The sequence below is a fragment of the Chiloscyllium plagiosum genome, unplaced genomic scaffold, assembly GCF_037043375.1.
Source record: "Chiloscyllium plagiosum isolate Xiang-an unplaced genomic scaffold, Cpla_swu_hap1 HiC_scaffold_18, whole genome shotgun sequence".
Taxonomy (NCBI): domain Eukaryota; kingdom Metazoa; phylum Chordata; class Chondrichthyes; order Orectolobiformes; family Hemiscylliidae; genus Chiloscyllium; species Chiloscyllium plagiosum.
In genome coordinates, this window is record NW_028270156.1 from 100,542,136 (window position 1) to 100,562,289 (window position 20,154).

At 45.1% G+C, this 20,154-nt stretch overlaps 1 long non-coding RNA gene across 1 annotated transcript; it reads left to right on the top strand.

Moving 5' to 3' along the window:
* The first annotated feature begins 1,929 nt into the window (after positions 1–1,929).
* On the top strand, positions 1,930–19,138 carry LOC122554809 (uncharacterized). The gene is made up of 3 exons (XR_015760056.1): positions 1,930–2,030; positions 14,808–14,915; positions 19,019–19,138. It is a non-coding gene; the product is annotated as an uncharacterized LOC122554809 (long non-coding RNA).
* Positions 19,139–20,154: the final 1,016 nt, after the last annotated feature.

The following is a 20,154-nucleotide window of genomic DNA, read 5'->3' on the forward strand; positions in this document are numbered from 1 at the left end:
TTGTTGAGACTGTGCAGTGATTAATACAATGAGTGATTTGGTGGGAGTGTTGAGTGTTGTCAGGAATGCAACTTTTAAAATAAGGTTTTGTGATTTACACATGAAAGAAATGAAACTATCATGGTATTCAAACAGATGAAAGACTCAACAGACAATCAAGGTATTTTTCAATGGAAAATTTCAGTTACATCACACTATAAATTTTTGCAATACATTCTGTGCCTTAGAACTGTGCCCTCCACAATCACCTGATGAAGGAGCGGCACTTCGATAACTAGTGTACTTCCAATTACACCTGGTGGACTATAACCTGGTGTTGTGTGATTCTTAGAACATTACAGCACTACTAACAGGGCTGCATGTAAACAGGCTCAGTCCAGTTAATCAATACATTCGGAAGGATTTCCTCCAAGTCTGATGACACAATATTAGTCAAAACCGTCAACTTCAACCTGCAATGTTGCTGTTAACAAAAACTTCAGGCTGACACAAAGCTCCCCATCCCACTGCAATGTAGTAACTGGGCCCGGCCCAGGAACTGGAACTGGGACATTTGTGGACTGTGATCTCAAAGGAAGCGAGCAAACACAATTCTGACAGATTAGTCCTCAAAGATGAGTAGCAAGTTTGAGACAAGGCAGGTGGTATGCCATCTTGCACTTAGCTTAATTGCATTTCTTATTTACAAGTGTGTTTTGCAATGTATAAAGAACTGTGTTTTTTTATGGTTGGGGAGTTTTATCTTCGTTGATCACAATTGCTGCCTCTCGCTCCTCAAGTCAAATCATAGGATGTATAATAAAACAATAAACTGCAGGTGCTGGAGATCTAAACCCCAGAAACAAAGTTAAGTTGTCAAACTGCTTATCATGCTTCCATTGCTCGATTAGCTTCAATTTCCTCCAAAGAAACATTGTTCCGGTTAAACCCATTACCTTCAGTTGCTATTACAAATTCCTTTCCCTTACTGCTGCGCCCCTCCCTCTCACTGGGTGCAGTCTGAGATAGAACTAGACTCTTCACAACATTGCTGTCATATCTGTAACCCCAACGTGACCTTCTGATCAGACATCTACGCAATCAAAAACGCCAGGAATACCAACCTCTAAAATGTTGCTTGTCTCCACCTCACCCCAGCTCCATTGCTACTGAAACCCCTTCCCTGTGTTGGTGTTACCCTAAACTTGATGAATCTGAAATGAACCCTTGATTTTGTCACTGACCCAGAATCTGCTTGCTTTCAGTGTTTCCTGCACAATTACCCCCGCTCCCTTTGTGGTGCAGCTTTCTACAGTTTCCACCATTTAAATAGCACTCTGTTCTTTTATTATTTCCCCAAAATGAACGACTTCTCATTTTCCCAAATTATACTCCATCTGGCAACTTGTTGCCCCCTTCTCCTGTGCATTTCTCTCTCTTCACAATCGTCTTAGAACTTTACAGTTATGCCTTTTCAAGGAGTTCCCACCCACCCATTCTTCTAAACATTTACTGGGAGCACTGGGCAGTGTGGAGCATGCAGAGTTGCTCTGTTTTTAGAGATACTCTATGGGAGGAGCTTGCTGCCCATTGGTCAGAATGGAGACAACTTGCCCATCGAGCTGCATGAGCCTTTCACCCCCCCTCCCCACCCCCCCATGTCTTATTGATGAGGCACAGCGGCAGCACGGAAGGAAAAATAAAAGCAAATCCTGCTCTCCACATCTCACTGACTCTTGGAATATTCTGTCCCATGTGTCAAAGATCTGCCCTGTTCAGTCACATGAAGTCCCATGGTGGAAACTCCGAGAAACCCACATAGATTTCCCCCTGAACTGACTGCTGACCTCACAAGGGGTAATGTGTCCAGTCATCCTGGGCCAGGAGGATGGGATGGTGCAAGTTTCTAACCTGAACTGACAGTGATGGATTTTATAAATTTGTATTACAGGATACTACAGGTGAACATTCAGATGGTAATCTCAGTCATTGTAACACCTAACTCTGATTGAATTAGTCAATTCATCAGGACCTGGATATTCTCATTGTGTGTGAGTATTGTATTCCATCTGAATCCCATTTGCTGCATAAAGGTTCTCCTTTGAATCTTCCCAAACCTTTAATGTGTGTCCTGTAATCCTTGTATAATGAGCTGATGGGTGTAAGGTTTATTATTATGACGTGTAACTTTTCTAAACCCCTCTGTCACAACTCCCCTCAATTGCCTTTGCTACAGGGAGAATAATCTAAGTTTCCCCAAATCCCTGATCCCCCAATATCTGTTTGTTGTCTATAAGGCACACATCAGGATTGTGTTGGAACATTCTCCACTTGCCTGCATCAGTGCACCCCCCCCACCCCCCCCACCCAACACTATTAAAGAAAGTGAACATCCTTCAGGACAAAGCATTGTGCCTGCGTGGTGTCCCATCCACCACCTTTTCAGCATTCCCTCTCCCCACCCCAGAGACACAGTGGCATCACTGTGTAAAAGGTAAAGGCAGCATTGTCCTACCAGACCATAGGGCTGCTCTCTCATTAGGGAGGAAACTGGAGCCCCTGGAAGAAACCCATGCAGACACTGGGAGAATGTGCAAGTCCAACAGAGACAGATGACCAAAGCTGGAATCGAACCTGGGGCCCTGGCAGGAGTACTAATCACTGAGCCACTGTGCCACCCTAAAATTGTAATTTGATTCACAACTACCACTTCCTCTGATAGTTCATTCCACACATAAACCATTGTCTGAACAAAAATTAAAAATAAAATCCTGAACACCTTTTTAAAGCCGTTCTGCTGTCACCTTAAAAGGTATGTACCCAGTCTTGAATCGCGTCCCTTCCTGGAAAGGACACCTGCTGTTCACATTACTGATACCACCCCTCCATGAATTATGAAAGTCTAATAAGGTCACTCCTCAGCCTCCTGCGCACCAGTGAAAGAAGTCGCAGCCTATCCAGCCTCTGCTTATAATTCAAACTATCCATTCCCATCAAATCCTGGTAAATCTCTTCTGAATCCGCTCCAACTACATAATGTCCTCCCGATATCAGCATGACCAGAACTGGACACAGAATTCCAGAAAAGGCCTCCCCAACATCCAAAATAATGTCCCAACTCTTGTACTCAAATGTCTGAGCAATGAAGGCAAGTGTGCTAGGCACCTTCTTAACCACCCTGTCTACATGTGACACAAACTTGAAAGACCCGAACCCCTCGGCCTCTTTGTTCCATATCACTATTCGAGGCCCTGTCTTTAATTAGTGTAAGTCTGCCCTCGTTTGTTTTTTGAAGATGTAATATTTTGCATTTATTCCAATCCAAAAATCCCAAAAAACCCTGAGCATTAAATGCAATAGGAGTATACTTAAGAGGGAAATCAGGAGGACAAAAAGGGAACATGAGATAGCTTTGGCAAATAGGGTTATGAATAATCCCAAGGGTGCTTATAAATACATTAAGAACAAAAGGGTACCTCGAGAGAGAATAGGGCTCCACAAAGATCAGCAAGGTAGCCTACGCGTGGAGCCGCAGGAGATGGGAGAGATACTAACTGAATGTTTTGCATCAGTGTGTACTGTGGAGAAGGACATGGGCAATATAGAATGTGGGGAAATAGATGTCGACATGTTGAATATGTCCATCTTACAGAGGAGGACATACTGGGTGTCTTGTAACCCGTAAAGCTTGGTTAATCCCCAGCACCTGATCAGGTGAACCCTAGAACCCTGGGAAGCTGGGAATGTGGTTGATGGGTGTCTTGCTGAGATATTTGTATCATCGATTATCACAGATGAGATGTCGAAAGACAAGAGGTTGGTTAACGTGGTGCCGCTATTTAAGAAAGGTGATAAGTACAAGCCAGGGAACTATCGACCGGTGAGCCTGACATTGATGCTGGGTAAGTTGTTGGAGGGAATCCTGAGAAACAAGATGCCCGTGTTTCCTGAAAAGCAAGGACTGATTAGTGATAGTCAGCATGACGATGTGCGTGGGAAATCATGTCTCTCAAACTTGATTGAGTTATTTGAAAATATATCAAAGACGATTGATGAGGGCTGAGAGGTGGACATGATCTATGGAATTCAGTAAGGTGCTCGACAGGGTTCCCCATTGAAGACTGGTTAGCAAGGTTAGATCTCATGGAATACAAGGAAAACTAGCCATTTGGATACAGAACTGGTTCAAATGTAGAAGGCAGGGTGGTAGTGGAGGGTTGTTTTTCAGATTGGAGGCATGTGACCAGTGGAATGCCGCAACGTCGGTGCTGGGTCCACTACTTTTCGTCATTTAAATAATATGATTTAGATATGAGCATAGGAGGTATAGTTAGTAAGTTTGCAGATGACACCAAAATTGGAGGTATAGTGGACAGCGAAGAGGGTTACCTTAGATTACAACAGGATGTTGTTCAGATGGGTGAGAAGTGGCAGATGGAATTTAATTCAGATAAATGTGATGCGCTGCATTTTGGAAAAGCAAATCTTAACAGGACTGATACACTTAGTGGCAAATTCCTAGATAGTGTTGATGAACAAAGATATCTTGCAGTGCAGGTTCATATTTCCTTGAACGTAGAGTTGCAGGTAGATAGGATATTGAAGAAAGTGTTTGGAATACATTCCTTTATTGATCAGAGCATTGAGTATAGACGTTGGAAGGTCATGTACAGGACATTGGTTAGGCCACTTTTGGAATATTGTGTGCAGTTCTGTTCTCCACCAATCGGAAATATGTTGTAAAACTTGAAAGGGTTCAAAAAGGATTTACAAGGATATTGCCAGGGTTGGAGGGTTTGAGCTGCAGGAAGAGAGCAAAAAGGCTGGGGTTTTCTTTCCCTGGAGCATCAGAGACTGAGGGGTGACCTTCACAGAGGTTTATAAAATCATTGGTAGCATGGATAGGGTAAACAGACAAGGTCTTTTCCCTGAGTAGGAGAGTCCAGAAATAGAGAGCATAGGTTGAGGGTGAGAGGGGAAAGATATAAAAGGGAACTAAGGAGCAACTTTTTCACGCAGAGAGTGGTGCGTGTATGGAATGAGCTGCCAGAAGAAGTGGTGGAGGCTGACAATTATAGCATTTTAAAGGCATTTGGATACTTGCCATGAATAGGAAAGATTTAGAGGGATATCGCTCAGGTGCTGGCAAGAGCGATAAGATTAGGTTCGGATATCTGGTTGACATGGACAAATTTGAGCGAAGGTTCTGTTTAGTGCTGTTCATCTGTGACTCACAGCTCTGTGGGTTTCGGTCTCTTCAAAGATAAATCTTAGTCTGTTTTATTTTAGTGAAGCTACAACATTCAGTAGGGGGACAGTTTATTTCTTTAAATACACATCTTATGATACTTTGATTAAGTTTTTTAATATAAAATATTGGTACTAATTTATTCTAGAGTAGTGTTTTGTAAAGCTGTAAGACTGTGTGCCTTTTTCTGGGTCTGTGGACTGTTAAGGTGCAGAGATGGCCATTTGTACAGTGATGTGCTCTTCCTGTTGGATTTAGGAGATTCAGGAAAGTTTCAGTGATCCTGATTGTCTGCAGGAAGTGAGGATGCAAATCCTGCAGGATTTCATGGATCAGATGGAGCGATGGTTTAAGGTAATGAAGAATTTAACGGAGCCGGGGGGTGTGATAGGTGACAGTTTCAGAAAGTTAGGAAAACTGCCGATCCAGTCAGGTAGATGGGTTTCCTCTCGGAAAGGGAGGAGCGGAGGGCAAGTAGTGCAGGAGTATCCTGTGGTTATTTCCGTCTCAAACAAGTATACTGTTTTGGAAAGCGTCGGGGATCACACTGTCCGGGGATTATCGCACTGACAGCCAAGTATCTCGTGTAATGTGAGGTATATCAAGTTCCACGCGATCGATGGGATAGGGGGCTCTCTCGTCTGCAGCACAGACTGCAGTTTCTGTGGCTAACAGTGAGACATCAGAATGGGCTGGTGCCTCCCTACTGTCTGGGTGAAGGATGACTCTGAGGGTGCAGAGTATTCTGAAAGGGGAGAATGATCAGTGGGAGATCGCTGTACATTGGTACCAATGACATAAGAGAAAAGGATGAAGTCCTGATGAGACAATATAGCAAATTAGCCTGTAGGATAATAAGCAGGTCCTTGTGGGTAGTAATATCTGGATTACTCCCGGTGCCACATGCTAGTGAGAGTAGGAATAGCAGGGTAGAGCAGATGAATGCGCAGCCAAGGATCTGATACAGGGGAGAAGGATTCACATTTTTGGATCATTGGAATCTCTGCTGGGGTAGAATTGACGTGCACAAGAAGGATGGATTACACCTGAATTGGAAAGTGTCTAATATCCAAGCAGGGAGATTTGCTAGTGCTACTCAGGAGGCATTAAGCCAGTGAGGGCGTGGGGGTAAACCTAAAGAGATAGTGAGAAAGGAGGTAAGTCTGAGACTGGTACAGTTTAGAAGTTTGTCAGGCAAGGGCAAGGCACAGAATGAGGTCGGACTGACAAGGTACAGTCGACAATAGGTGCAGGAATAGGCCATTCTGCCCTTTGAGTCAGCACCACCATTCATTATGATCATGGTTGATCGTCCACAATCAGTATCCTGTTCCTGTCTTATCTCCGTAACACTTGATTCCATTATCTTTAACAGCTCTATCCATCTCTTTCTTGAAAGTATTCAGAGACTTGGCCTCCACTGCCTTCTGGGGCAGAGCATTCCATAAACCCTCCATTCTCTGGGTGAAGACGTTTCTCCTCAACTCTGTTCTAAATGGCCTCTCCTTTATTTTTAAACTGTTCTGGACTCACCCATCCGTGGAAACATGCTTCCTGCCTCCAGAGTGTCCAACCCTTTAATAATCTTGTAGGTCTCAATCAGATCCTCTCTCATTCTACTAAACTGAAGTGTATACAAGCTCAGTCGCTCCAATCTTTCAACATATGATCATTCCGCCATTCCAGTAATTGACCTTGTGAACCTACCCAACACTCCCTCAATAGCCACAATGCTCTTCCTTAAATGTGGAGACCAAAACTTCACACAATACTCCAGGTGCGTTCTTAGCAGAAGGACCTCTTTGCTCCTATACTCAATTCCTCTTGTTATGAGGGCCAGCATGCAGTGAGCTTTCTTCACTACCTGCTGTACCTGCGTGCTTGCTTTCATTGACTGATGTACAAGAATACCTAGATCTTGTACTTCCCCTTTACCAAACTTGACTCCTTTTAGATAGTAATCTGCCTTCCTGTTCTTGCCTCCAAAGTGGATAACCATGCATTTATCCACATTAAACTGCATCTGCTATGCATCCGTCCACTCACCTAGCCTGTCCAAGTTAATCTGTATTCTCATAACATCCTCCTCACATTTCACCCTGCCACCCAGCTTTGTGTCATCAGCAAATCTGCTAATATTACTTTTAATACGTTCATCTATATTATTAATGTATATTGTAAACAGCTGCGGTCCCAGCACCGAACCTTGTGGTACCCCACTAGTCATTGCCTGCCATTCCGAAAGGAAGCATTTATCACTAATCTTTGCTTCCTGTCAGCCAGCCAATTTTCAATTCAAGTCAGTATATTCCCCTTTGTAAATCCCTGCTGACTCTGACAAATCATATTACTGCTATCCAAATGAGCTATAATTTCATCTTTTATAATTGACTCCAGCATCTTTCTTACCACTGACCTCAGGATAACCGGTCTATAATTCCTTGTTTTCTCTCTCCCACCTTTCTTGAAAAGGGGGACAACATTAGCCACCCTCCAATCTAACTGTACATCTCCTGATTCTGTGTCTCTCCCTTCGCAAGGGGCTGAACGTCATCCCTCACCAACAGGGCCATCTTACCCCCTCTGCCCATCAGTCTGTCCTTTTGATAGCACTGCATTGCATTTATTTCAATGCAAGAGGTTTGACAGGGAAAGTGGATCAGCTTAAGATATGATTTTGAACATGGGACTGGGATATAGTGGGTATTCAAGAAACGTGGCTTAGGTTGGAAAGGACAGGTAGCTTAATGTTCCAGGGAATAGATGTAAGAGGAAGGATAGAAAGGGGGATAAGAGAGAAGGTGGAATGGTGTTTTTGGTTAGGGATAACATTATTGTTGTGCTTAGGGAGGATATTCATGGGGGTTCGCCCGGTGAACTTACTTGGGTCGAACTGGGAAATAGGAACAGGATGATCACCTCATTGAGGTTGTCTGTGTGGGTTTCGTCCGGGTGCTCTGATTTCCTCCTACAGTCCAAAGATGTGCAGGTTGGGTGAAGAATACCAGGCTGAATTGCCCATATTGTTCAGGGATGTGCAAGTTGGGTGGATTGGCCATGGGAAATTGCCTCCAGTGATCAGGGGTGTGCAGGCAAGGAGGATTGACCATGTGAAATGCAGCGTTACAGGGGTAAGATAGGAGGCTCAGAGGGTCAGTCTGGATGTGATGGGCCGAATGGCCTGCTTCCACACTTGGGATTCTCTGTCGATAATTCCACTAGTTTTAAAATAGTTGCAGAAAATAATAGACCAGATCTAAAAGTTGGTGTTCGAAGTTGGACAAAGGTGAATTCTGACGGTACAATGCGAGAACTTTCAATATTTCTTTGCAACCCCCAGGTAAAGGGACGGCTGGAAAGTGGGAACATAAGAACAGAAGGAATAGGAGCAGGAGTAGGCCATCTGGCCCCTCAAGCCTGCACTGCCATTCAATAAGGTCAGGGCTGAGCTTTTCATGGCCTCAGCTCCACTTTCCTGCTCCCTCACCATAACCCTTAATTCCTTTCCTGTTTGCAAATCTACATTTTGCCTTAAAGACATTCAAGTTGATAATGTCAACTGCTGCACTCAGCAGGGAATTCCACAGATTCGTAACCCTTTAGCTGAAGAAGTTCCTCCTCAACTCTGTCCTAAATCAGATACCCCCTTATTTTGACGCTATGCTCTCTCGGCTGACCCCCACCCCCCCAGTGGAAATAACCTCCCTGCTTCTATCTTATCTATTCACTTCTTGATTTTATTTTTTCCAATATAACCTCCCATTCTTCTAAATCCCAACAAGTATAGTCCCAGTCTATACAATCATTCCACATACACCAACCTTCTCAACTCCTGACTCAAACTAGTGACCCTCCTCTGTATCCCCTCCGGTGTCAGTACATCCTTGCTGAAGTAAGGAGATCAAACCTGTACATAGTACTCCAGGTGTGGCCTCACCAGCACCCTGCACAGCTGCAGCATAACCATCCCTCTAGCAAGGAAGGTCTATAGACCCTTCACCATCTCTTTTAGTGCCCTGGGATGCATTCCATCATGGCCAGGAGACCCATATACTTTTGGGCTGTTATCTTTCACAACACTACCTCTTTACTGAGAATGACTCTTTCCATTTCCTCATCTGCGATTGCCTCCATAGGCCTGTGAAAATGAGACAACAAGAGAACATAGACAGTATGTTCCTGTTCTTGCCAAGTCTGGTAGGTGTAGAGAATGCTGTGTGTCTAGAGAAATTGAGGGTCTGGTCAAAAAGATGAAGGAGGGATACGGCAGGTACAGACAGCTGGGTTTGAGTGAATCCCTCGGAGTTTCGGGGCAGTAGGAGTACACTTGAGGGAAAACAGGAGGGCAAAAACGATACACGAGATAGCTTTGGGGGGAAAGAGGTTTAAGGACAATCCAAAGAGATTCTACAAAACACTAAGGACAAAAGAGTAACCAGGCAGAGAATAGGGACCCTCAAAGATCAACAAGGCTGTCTGTGGAACCACAGAAGGTGGGATAGATACTATCTGAGGATTTCATGTCAGCTTTTACTGAAAGAGGATATGGAAGCTAGAGACTTTGGAGAAATAAATAGTGATAACTTGACAACTGTCCATATTACAGAGGAGGTTGTACTGGGTGTCTGATACATAAAGCTGAGTAAATCTGTGGGACCTGATCTGGTATATCCCAAATCTTTGTGGGAAGTTAGGGAAGTGATTGCCGGGCCCTTACTGAGATATTTCTATCACCGATAGCCACAGGTGAGGTGCTGCAAGACAGTCGCCATTATGTGAGAAAGGTGATGAGGAAAGGCCAGGGAACAATACAATGGTGAGCCTGAGGTTAGTGGCAGACAAGGTGTTGGAAGGAATTCTAAAGGACAGGTTTATATATAATTGGAAAGGCAAGAAATGAGTAGGGATAGTCAGCATGGCTTTGTACATAAATCACTAACTTGGACTTCAGAAAGACAATCAAAAAGGTTCCACATGACAGACTGGTTAGCAAGTTAGACACCATGGGATACGGAGAGAACCAGCTATTTGGATACAAATTGGCTGGAAGGTTGGAGACGGAGGGTAGTGCTTTTCGGACTGGAGGCCTGTGATGAGCAATATGGTGTAAGGATCGGTGCTGGATCCACTGCTTGTCATCATTTATATCAGTGATTTCTATGTGAATATATGAGGTATAGTTACTGGGTTTACAGTAGACATCAAAATTGGAGGTGCACTGGACAGCGAAGAAGGTTACCTCAGAGTACAATGGGACTTCAATCAAATGGGCTGAGGATTGTCAGATCGAGTTTATTTCAGATAAATGTGAGGTGCTCCATTTTGGAAAAGCAAATGAGGGCAGGAATTATACACTTAATGGGAAGGTCCTGGGGAGTGTTGCTGAACAAAGAGACCTTGGAGTGCAGGTTCATAGTTCCTTGAAAGTGGAATCATAGGCAGGGTAGTGAAGAAGGTGTTTGGAGTACTTGCCTTTACTGGTCAGTGCATTGAGTGGTGGAGTTGGGACGTCATTTTGCAGCTGCACAGCACATTGATTCAGCCACTTCTAGAATTCTGTTTTCAGTCCTGGTCTCCCCGCTATCGGAATGATATGGTGAAACTTGAAGAGGTTTGGAAAAGATCCGCAAAGATGTTGCCAGGGTTGAGAGTTTGAGCTATATAGGTAGATGCTGAATAGGCTGGGGCTGTTTTCCCTGAAGCATTGGATTCAATTGTGAGGGGCATGGATAGGGTGAAATCCCAGGGTCTTATTCCGAGGATATGAGAGTCTAAAGCTTGGGGGCACAGGCTTCAGGTGTGAGGGAAAAGATTTAAAAGGAAATATAGGGCAATGTTTCCAGCTGAACATGGTACGTGTATGAAATGAGCTGCCAGAGGAAGTGTGGAGGCTGGTACAATTCCCCAATTATGCCTTTCAAATGTTGTATGTGATTAGCAAAAGTTTAGAAGGATAAAGGGCAAGAGATGGCATATGGGATGAGATTAATTTAGGATATCTGATCAGCATGGATAAGTTGGATCGAAGGGTCAGTTTCTCTGCTGTACCTCTTTGTGGCACTAAAATTAAGATGGGTTTCTCTTTTATGGAGAGTTAGTAGAAGGTCAGATAATTCTCCTTGGAGCTGAGAAGAGTTATTAAAGTTACAGAGAGACAGAGTGAGAAATTATTAACGTCACAATTTTTAGTAACTACCTTCAGGTAACTGGCAAATAATGCCGGTTAAAAATGTGAAGTTCTGAGCATCTGGAACAGTTTGACCGACAGCTGGATGCAGATTCAGAAGTTATTGTCAAAACAAATTTGGAATTTAACTTTTTTAAGGAAGGATTTGGAGGACTACAGACAAATGGGAGGTGAGTTGGGATAGACTGGCACCATCTCCAGAGGGGAAGAGTACAGCCCCAATGGGCTGAATAGCCCCAAACCCCTGTGCATTGTGTTACTGCCCCATTCACTGTGAATGATGAAGCTCATCCCAGGGCAGAGTCATAGAGACATACAGCATGGAATTAGATCCTTTGGTCGATCTGGTCCATGCCGATCAGATATCGCAACCTAATCTAGTCCCATTTGCCAACACTTGGCACATATCCCTCGACACCCTTCCTATTCACATACCCATCCAGATGCCAAATGGTGTAATTGTACCAGCCTCCACCACTTCCCCGAACAGTAGATTCCATGCACGCATCAATCATAGTGTGAAAAAAGTTGCCTCTTGGGTCCCTTTTAAATCTTTCCCCTCTCACCTTAAACCTACACCCTCTCGTTCTGGACTTCCCCACCCCAGGGAAAAGACCTTGTCTATTTTTCCCATTCCATACTCCTCAGGATTTTTAAAGCTCAATGAGATCACCCCTCAACATCCGATGCCCTTGGGAGGAGCCCACTCATGTCACAATGGAGCCTGGGTGATTGAGAGCAGCTTCAGAACAATAGGAGAATTGGCGTGATCCTTCAGCCAATGGGAGTGAATTGGGGTGGGTCCAGCAGGCCAACATGTGGCCATGAGCTGTTCAGGCGCAGTGTCACGGTGAGGGGGGACCTAGTGAGTGTGACAGACTGCAAAGTCTGGGGAAGAAATGGAGCTGTTGTGGACCGGGAGAGTTTATAAACGCACGGTTTTAGGCTGCTAGACCTGAATTAGAAATTCCTGGTAAATTAGAACCAAAAGAACTGCGGATTCTGTAAATCTCACACAACAACCAAAAGGTACTGGAAAAGCTCAGCAGTTCTGGCAGCACCTGTGACGAGAAATCAGAGTTAACGTTTTGGATCCGCTGACCCTTCCTCAGAACTGATGTTACTGAAAAGAAATGTCAGTTTATATGCAGAAGGTAGGGGTTAAGGATTAAATGATAGGTAGTGATCGAGTCCAAAGTGATGGGAGCAGTTGGAAAAAGGAGTGCATAACGATCTGGCTGGGGGAGGGTGAATGGCTGTTTATGGGGACTGTTAGTGGCTAACCATAGGTAATGTGTAATGGTAGGCTGTAATAACAAGGCCTGGTGTGTGGATTAAGAGGCTAGGGCGCTAGGACATTGGAGAGTTCAAGACCTAAAATTATTGAATTTCATACTGGGGCTAGAGGGGTGCAGGGTCCCCAAGTAGAAGATGAGGTATTGTTTTTCCAACTTGCGTTAACATGTGGCGCTGGAAAAGCACAACAGGTCTGGCAGCATCTCAGGAGCAAGAGAATTGATGTTTTGGGCATATTCCTTTCATCAGGAATGCAGGGATTTGTCGGGGGGGGGAGAAAGAGGGCTGAGAGATAAATAAGAGAGATGTGTGGGGTTGGTGGGAAGGGAGCTAGGAAGGCAATTGGTAGATATAGGTGAAGGGTAATGGAGAGAGGGTGGAGTGGATAATTGGAAAGGAAGATGGACAGGTGGGACAGTTCAAGAAGGTGGTGTCAAGTTGGAGGGTTGGATCTGAGATAAGGTAGGGGAGGGGAGATCAGGAAATTTTGATTATGTGGTTGAAGGGTCCCAATGTGGAAGATGAGGTTTTCTTCCTCCAGGCGTCGGGGGGCTGGGATTTGGTGGTGGAGGTGGCCCAGGACTTGCATGTCCTTGGTGGAGTGGGCGGGGACGTTGAAGTGGTCGGCCACAGGATGGTGTCGTTGGTTGGTGCATGTGTCCCCGAAATGTTCCCTGAAACATTCTGCAATTTGGTGTCCTGACTCCCCAATGGAAAGGAGACCACATCGAAAGCAATGGCCATAATAGGTGAGGTGTTTGGCTGTGCAGGAAAATCTCTGCTGGATGTGGAATGGTCCTTTGGAGGTGAGGGGGAGGTGTGCGCATAGGTTTTACACCTCTTGCAGTGGCAAGTGAAGGTGCTGGGAATGGAGGGCGGATTGGTGGAGAGCATGGATCTGACTCGGAATTCACAAAAAATGGTCTCTGGAATGCTGAAAGGAATGGAGAGGGAAATATATCTCTGGTGGGATCTGATTGTAGGTGGTGGAAATGGCGGATGATGATGCGTTGCATCTGGGTGGAAGGTGAGGACTGGGGCTTTCTGTCCTTGTTGCAGTTGGAGAGGTGTGGTTCAATGGCAGAGGTGTGGGAACTGGGGGAGATACACTGGAGAGTGTTATTGACCACACGGGAATGGAAATTGCAGTCCTTGAAATACGGGGCGTTTTGGTGTGTTCTGGAATGTTCTGCCAGCTTGCATCAAGCTTCACTGGAACACAGCAGTAAGCATGAGACAGAGATGTTGGCCAGGGAACAGACTCGTGTGCTAAAGTGACAGGCAACTGGAAGCTCGGGGTCTGTTTTGCAGCAGAATGTAGATCATCAGCTGCCATTGAGATGCTGCCAGACACAGATTCCTGTCCCCTCCATTAACAACTATGCACCCGCCCAGCCAGCTTGTTATCCACTCCTTTGTCTTTCCAAATGTTACCGTTTCTTTTGGGCTCTGTCCTCACCTATTATCTACACTTTATACTCCTATCTCCTGCAGTCCAAAGATATGCAGGTTGGGTTAAATGGCCCAGCTAAATTTCCCGTCGTGTTCAGGGATGTAGAGGTTAGGTGCATTATTCAGGGGAAATGTAGAGTAATAGGCTCGGGGAATGGGTTTGATTGAGAAACTCTTCAGAGGGTGGGTGTGGGCTTGTTGGGCCGAATGGCCTGTTACCACACTGTAGGGATTCTAATTTTCCCAGCTGCCGTCGGTTCTGAGGAAGGGTCACTGGACCCGGAATGACCCTTGGTGTGTGCAGGAGGACGAAACGGGAAAGGGGAGTTGGATCCGGTTTAGACTGGGAGGGTTTAATTACACTTTGTACATGTAGTTAGGCCTGAATTAGAAACTTCTGGTCCCATGTTTACAGCAATGGGAAAATGGCTGTGGCCCTCAGGCAGTGATAGGTCCCGGGTTATGGCTGCCATCTTTATTGGGGGCAAGGTACAGCGAGGCGCATAGATATGTCCTCTTCCTGGATGGGGGCGGGGTGATTGAAAGAGGAGCATTTACACATCAAACACATAGCAAGAGAAATATTTGTCTTAACTCACAGTCAGTGCAGGCTGAACAGTATTGTTTTGTCAATTCATTTTATAGGATATTAATTGAGAATAATTGAGACAGGGATCTCAAAAGCAATTTTCTACCGTCAGCAGGGTCATCAGGATCTGAATACCATTGACATTTAACTGTGGAAGGAGAAAGGTGTGTCTGTACTGTCTGTGGGCAAGTATCTGGTTTTTATTTCAAGCAAAAAGCAGAAAGATGTTCAAATTAGTGGTTGGATCACCCTTGGGGTTTGTGTTCAATTCTGGGCCCTGCAGCTGTGGAAGGAGGTATTGGCCTGAGAGCGAGCACAGATTTATCCAAATTACACCTCGTCTCTTTATAGGAACTGTCAGATTTAGACCCAATCACCCTCTTCATGATGTTAATCTGTAAACTCCTTATTTTCAATTCCTGCAAACTTCTCATTAAAATTCCTTATGGACTCAAATTCCAGCACCATTTCAGGTGGAATGTTCCAAGTTCTGACAACTGTCTGTTCATTCAGAAACTGCTGAAGTCCTTGTTGACTCTGGGATTACAAAGGGCTGAATTGAGAGATGAGATGCTGTTCCTGAGCTCCCATTGAGATGCATTGGAGGTTGGGGCAGTGTAGGTGGGAGTAGACAATGAAAATGATAGGGCTGCACTGTGGGTGCTGATTGGCTCAATGAGAGTGTTTTGGAGTTGGCTGGAAACAGAGCGAGGGGAGACAGGGAGAACGTGAACTACAGCTTCAGTTTTAGTGCAGGCCATTCAGAAATTCACATGGTCCCACTGGGAACAGCCAAGTTGTAAGCGATACCTGCTGAGTTTTTTTTTAAAAACAGTTTTTAAAGTATAAAATGTCAGCTTAAGTAAAGATCGGGACTTTTGATTATAATGGAAATGTTTGAAGAGAAGGAAGGTTACTAGCTCATTTAAATTCTCCTAATGGGAGTAACTAACTGAAACAGAGAGACATTGTGATCGGAGACCTCAGACCAGTGGTGTGCTCCTGTTGCACAATGTGGGAAATAAGGGACACTTCCTGTGTCCGTGACCGCAATGTGTGCAGGAAGAGTGCCCATCTGCAACTACTGGCAAACTGCTTTACAGACCTGGAGCTGAGAGTGGACTCACTGTGGAGCAATACTGAGAATGTTATGGACAGCACGTTTAGTGAGTTCGTCATACTGCAGGTGAGGGTTACACAGGCAGAAAGGGAATGGGTGACCATCAGATCAAGTAAAAGGCTCAGGAAGGCAGTGCAGGACTCTCCACTGATCGCTCCGCTTCTCAAACAGATATTGTGCACCGATTTGGATTTTAAAAGGGGGGTGGACTCTCAGGGGAAATCAGCAACATGACACCACAGATAGCTCCGCTGCACAGAGCGGGAGGAAGGAGAATGGCAGAGCTGTAGTGACAGGAGATCAAGTAGTCAGGGTCAGTGACAGGCGCGTCTGTGGCCACAGGCATGAATCCAGGACAGTGGAATTGAACCCAGGTCCATTTCTTGATAAGTGCACAGACCAATAAAGGTCAGCGTCCCAAATGCAACCTTCAGCACTTGATCATCCTGAAGCTGTACTTTCCAGGGACGGTGCACTTGTTCTGAGCCCTTCAGAGGGATTGAAGTGGATGCGGAGAAAACAGGAACAGGTTTGTGTTGTAGATCTACAAAATAACGGTCATCCTCCCCTCTCGGTCTCCCCCCTCTGTCTCCCACCTCCCATCGTACCTCCTCCCCACCGCAGGGAAAAGACCTTGTATATTTATCCTATCCATGCCCCTACTGATTTTATAAACCTCTATAAGGTCACCCATCAGCATCTGACGCTCCAGGGAAAACAGTGTATTTATCCTCTCCCTGTAGCTCAAATCCTCCAACCCTGACAACGTGCTTGTAATACTATTCTGGCCACTTTCAACTTTCACAATATTGTTTTGATAGGAAGGAGACCAGAATTGCATGCAATATTCCAAGCGTGACCTAAGCAATGTCCCTGTACAGCCGCATTATGACCTCCCAACTCCTATACTCAGTGCTCTGACCAATAAAGGAAAGCAAACTAAACACCTTCTTCACTATCCTATCTACCTGCGATTCTGCTTTCAATGAGCTATGAACCTGCATTCCAAGGTCTCTTTGTTCAGCAGCACTCCCGAGGACCTTACCATTAAGTGTATACGTCCTGCTAATATTTGCTTTCCCAAAATGCAGCACCTGACGTTTATCTAAATTAAACTCCATCTGCCAGTCCTCAGCACATTCGACCCTCTGATCAAGATCCCATTATAATCTGAGGGAATTGTCTTCACTGTCCACTACACCTCCAATTTTGGTGTCATCTTACTAACAATACTTCCGATATTCACATCCAAATCATTGATATAAATTATGAAAATTAGTGGATCTAGCACCGATCCTTTGTGACACCCCACTGGTCACAGGTCTCCAATCTGAAAAGCAACCTTCCACCATCACCATCTGTCTTCTACCTTTGAGCCAGTTTTATATCCAAATGGCTAGTTCTCTCTGTATTCCATGAGATCAAACTTGATAACCAGTCTCCCATGTTGAACGTCTCAGTGAAGTCCATGTAGAGCATTTCCACTGCTTTGCCCTCATGAATCCTCTTTGCTACTTCAAAAAAATTGACTCAAGTTCATGAGACGTGATTTCTCATACACAAAGCCGTTATTAATATCCAGGACTTAACTCTGTACATTGGGATCTGTGTCACCCAGTTATGAGTGTTAATATTCTGTATAAAGTTCACGTACACCAGGTTTGTGTTGGTGACTGTGTATTGAGTCATGTTAATATAACCGACACAGGTAAGTTCCATTTGAAAGGCAGTCCCTATATCCCGAACCCCGCTTCCATCTGCTCTGTCTCCATCCCCACCGTAGACAGTAAGTGGGAGGAGCTCATGGAGTTTCCATGTGAGAGAGATTGAGAAAATCTTCCCTTCTTTCCACTAGCCCACCAGGAAATGGTGGTAGTGTCCTTACCTCTGAACCAGTAGGGTCGGGCTCAGAGTTGAGTAACAGCATCTTTGAAAAGGCTGATTGGAAAACGTGCCCAAGCCACCAGGCCATACTGTCTCCCAGCTGTCCCTGCCTGAGCCTCAACAGAACCTTCCTGTAGTTTCTCTCCTGTCAGATTCTCCCATTGCTAACTTTGTCCAGGGTCCCCTCCTACTTCTGCACTGATCCTGTCCCTCACTGACCTGTCCATCCCCCAGTGTCATCCACATTCATTCATTGTTTACAATCTCCAGCCCGCCCCCTCCACCCTATTGGGCAGCAGCTGCTGTCAATCACCCAGCTTCGTGTGTGATCTGGAGCATGTGCTGCAGGAGGGGAGACCAGTGCACGGGCGCAGTGCTGGCCAATTGTTGGTGTATGTTCACGGCTGGTCAGGGCCAGGAGGGAGGCTGTGCGTGTATGGGATTAATCTGTCATTCGCAGTTTCCTCCCTCTGGGAATAGGACCCAGGGAAATGGCCCCTGTCCCTGATATCGTGACAAGTGGTCGGCTATCAGTGGGGGGAGCATTTTGCAGAAAGTTATCAGAACTCGTGTGAAGATTCAGGAATGTTATGGAAAGGAACAGAGATGGGCCTGCAATTAAAGTTCTAATTTGGTTCATCTTAGTTCAATCAGATATGACTTGACCAGTGTGTGCAGGATGGTCCTCATCAGAGGGTCCGTGTGGGGGAAATAAATAAAATGTTCCAGATTGGGGCAAAAAAAATCAGTTTGGTTCTGACCAGGAAGGAAACCTGGGAGGTTGGGGAAGGATTCAACAACATCCAGGAGGCTCCGAGTCAGACTCATTGATTTGATTAGATTAGATTTCCTACAGTGTGGAAACAGGCCCTTCGGCCCAACCAGTCCACACCAACCTTCAGAAGAGTAACCCACCCAGACCCATTTCCCTCTGACTAATGCACCTAACGCTATGGGCAATTTAGCATGGCCAATTCACCTGACCTGCGCATATTTGGATTGTGGGAGGAGACCTTTTTTTGGTTCTTAGTCTGCAGGCAGGAGCGAGGAAGCTGATTTCAAAGAGAAGAGAGTGTGTGTGAGAACTGGGTGTGGAGGTAAAGGGGTGAGGAGATTGGTTTGGATTTCAGTTCACAAAAGAGAGCAATTATGAGACTGAGATTTAAAGCTTTGGGGGAACAAAGAACCTACAATTTAATACTATCACTGTCTTATGAATTTCCATCCTGTGTTAACGGTGGTGACCTGTTTTGTCTGTTGTAGGGTTCTGAAAGGGCGGATTTGTGGATGAGAAATTCAAATTGAACTTCACGTTCCGTTTTGATAGTTACTTGATCCGTGCCGATCTGAATATCATTTGGCCTTTTCATGTGGAAGGAAAGGTGTGTATTCTGTCCATGGGCGAATATTTCAAATGTCAGTGTGACTGGAAAAATTACTGAGACACAGCCAAGTCCATGTTAGTGTGGTAAGTGTGGAGAGAGAGTTCATTTGTTGTTAAAAGTCTGAAGAAACATGGCACATTTCCCAGGAACAATTAAGCTACAGATTTGTTTTGTATGAGGACAAATTTTTAATTAACCATGCAACCAGAAAGACACAAGGATACCTGCAGCATGAAAAATGCTATGAAAACAGGATTGTTGTAAAGGAGTTAATTATCGATCATGGCTTGTAATCCATTGGCGTTGTCACGTCGGTTCCAGTGCCATGGGGAAACACTGGACATGTGATGAGTGCAGTGTAGATTACAGTTATTAAACTGGAAAAAGTGCATAAGAAATTTACAAGAATTTTTGCCAGGACTCAGGGGTCTGAATTATAGGGAGAGATTGGACAAGCGAGGATTTTTTTTTGTTTACAGCAGTGGAAATAGAGGGTGACCTTTTCTGGAAGTATATAAGACCATAAGAGGCTTGGGTAAGGTGAATGCGCTCTGTCTCTTTCCCAGGGAATCAAGGAGTGGAGGGCATCAGTTTAAGGTCGGAGGAGAAATTATGAAAGGGAACCTGAGGGTCAACAGTCCTACACAGAGGGTGGTATGTATATGGACTGAGGTACCAGTGGAAGTGATTGAGGGGGGTACATTAACAACATGTAAAAGACATTTGGACAAATACATGGATCGGAAAGGGTCAGAAGCAGATGGGCCAAGTGCAGGGAAGTGGGGTTAGCGTGGATGGACTTTCTGGTCGGCATGGGCCAGTTTGGGCCAAAGGGCCTGTCTCTGCTGTAGGACTCTGACTCCAAGTATATTTACTATTTCTCCTGCTATCTCTGCTAGCACCCTGGGATGTATTCCATCAGGGCAAAGAGACTTGTCTACCTTTAGCTCCATTAGATTGCCCAGCTCTAACGCTTTCGTGATAATGATTGTTTCTTGGTCCTCACTTCCTCAG